The 2500-nt window shown below is 46.3% G+C and overlaps 1 protein-coding gene across 1 annotated transcript in view; it reads left to right on the plus strand.

Moving 5' to 3' along the window:
• Window positions 1-2500, plus strand: part of dpt (dermatopontin) — a 21790-nt gene that overhangs the window by 1095 nt on the left and 18195 nt on the right. The gene's annotated exons all lie outside the window — the stretch shown is intronic.

Below are 2500 nucleotides of genomic sequence, written 5' to 3' on the forward strand. Positions count from 1 at the left end.
CTGAATGTTCTATCCTATTGGTTTCTATGTCGGGAAAGCCTGAGCTTAGATGGGATTTAAGGAGAGACCGTTTTATTGTCCTTTTATGTCCCTCACTGATCCATGTCCATAGAGGAGCCTCTCTAGCATGAATCATCACGTTTACATTATGCTTAGGTTTACGTTTATTTAAACATCTTGGTACATAAATATCTAAAACAGTGAATTGGAGTGCTTTATGATCAACAGAGACTGATATGAAGACTCTTGAAAAAACTTGAATCCTTTATTCTGAAGTCTAGTCTGAAAAGATGGGAGGCAGGATGACGGAGAGCCATCGCCTAGTCTTCAGAGAGCCATCGCCTAGTCTTCAGAGAGCCATCACATAGTCTTCAGAGAGCCATCACATAGTCTTCAGAGAGCCATCGCCTAGTCTTCTACTGAGCCATCACATAGTCTTCTACTGAGCCATCACATCGCCTTCAGATAGCCATCACATAGTCTTCTACTGAGCCATCACATAGTCTTCAGAGAGCCATCACATAGTCTTCTACTGAGCCATCACGTAGTCTTCTACTGAGCCATCACATAGTCTTCTACTGAGCCATCACAGTCTTCTACTGAGCCATCACATAGTCTTCTACTGAGCCATCACATCGCCTTCAGATAGCCATCACATAGTCTTCTACTGAGCCATCACATAGTCTTCAGAGAGCCATCACGTAGTCTTCTACTGAGCCATCACATAGTCTTCTACTGAGCCATCACATCGTCTTCTACTGAGCCATCACATAGTCTTCTACTGAGCCATCACATCGTCTTCTACTGAGCCATCACATCGTCTTCTACTGAACCATCACGTAGTCTTCTACTGAGCCATCACATAGTCTTCTACTGAGCCATCACATAGTCTTCTACTGAGCCATCACGTAGTCTTCAGAGAGCCATCACATAGTCTTCTACTGAGCCATCACATAGTCTTCTACTGAGCCATCACATAGTCTTCTACTGAGCCATCACGTAGTCTTCTACTGAGCCATCACATAGTCTTCTACTGAGCACGGTAATTCTAAAACCACTGAAGAGGTCCATGATGAAGGGTTAGAGAGACACGTGGCCTAGGGCAGGCAGGCGAGAGACCAGATATAGTCACACACACACACGCACGCACACAGGCTCGCTCACACGCACACACACACACACACACACACACACACACACACACACACACACACACACACACACACACACACACACAAACACACACACACAGTCCTAGGAGAACGTTAGGTCAGTGTGTGTCATCTGTCAGGTGCCAAACACATTCTCTCTGCCACGGGACATTCAATTAAACTCAACATGATTTACTGTTCTGTTTATGACTGAAATGTTGCAGCCTCAACTCACAGCGACAAGTTATTTCCGTACAATGGAGTTTATTGCTCTATGCTCCAAACGAATGAAAACAATACCCCCTCCCCTCCCCCTCCTACGTCCGCGAGGAACATCATTGACTCGTTAGTGGGTGACATCATTGTTCTAGAGAGTAGGAAGCAGTATGTTCCTTGGAACACTCCCCCGTTTTATATTGATCTTGGTACGTCCCAAATGACATTCTATTCCCCTGCATATTTAATCTATTTAGTCTATTTGATCCTTGTGTTTCTGTTGACTCTGTGTTCTTTCTGTCTGCGTTGTTGGGAACGGCCCATCGTCTACACGTATTGTTTACCAAGCATGTGTCAAATACAATTGGATTCGATTTGATTTGACATTGTGCACTACTTTTGACCAGAGCACTATGGACCCTGGTGAAAAGTAGTACACCACATAAGTGAGAGGGTGCCAGTTGGGACACGCAACAATGTAGCTACTCTACTGCTGGTGACTCTACTGCTGGTGACTCTACTGGTGACTCTACTACTGGTGACTCTACTGGTGACTCTACTGGTGACTCTACTGGTGTTGACTCTACTGCTGACTCTACTGGTGACTCTACTGGTGACTCTACTGGTGACTCTACTGGTGTTGACTCTACTGGTGGCTCTACTGGTGTTGACTCTACTGCTGACTCTACTGGTGACTCTACTGGTGACTCTACTGGTGACTCTACTGGTGTTGACTCTACTGCTGACTCTACTGCTGGTGATTCTACTGGTGACTCTACTGCTGGTGACTCTACTGGTGACTCTACTACTGGTGACTCTACTGGTGACTCTACTGCTGGTGACTCTACTGGTGACTCTACTGGTGACTCTACTGGTGACTCTACTGCTGGTGACTCTACTGCTGGTGACTCTACTGGTGACTCTACTGGTGTTGACTCTACTGCTGACTCTACTGCTGGTGATTCTACTGGTGACTCTACTACTGGTGACTCTACTGGTGGTGACTCTACTGCTGGTGACTCTACTGCTGGTGACTCTGCTGCTGGTGACTCTGCTGCTGGTGACTCTACTGCTGGTGACTCTACTGCTGGTGACTCTACTGGTGACTCTACTGCTTGTGGCTCTACTGGTGA

This window comes from Salvelinus namaycush, chromosome 9 (assembly GCF_016432855.1).
Source record: "Salvelinus namaycush isolate Seneca chromosome 9, SaNama_1.0, whole genome shotgun sequence".
Taxonomy (NCBI): Eukaryota; Metazoa; Chordata; class Actinopteri; order Salmoniformes; family Salmonidae; genus Salvelinus; species Salvelinus namaycush.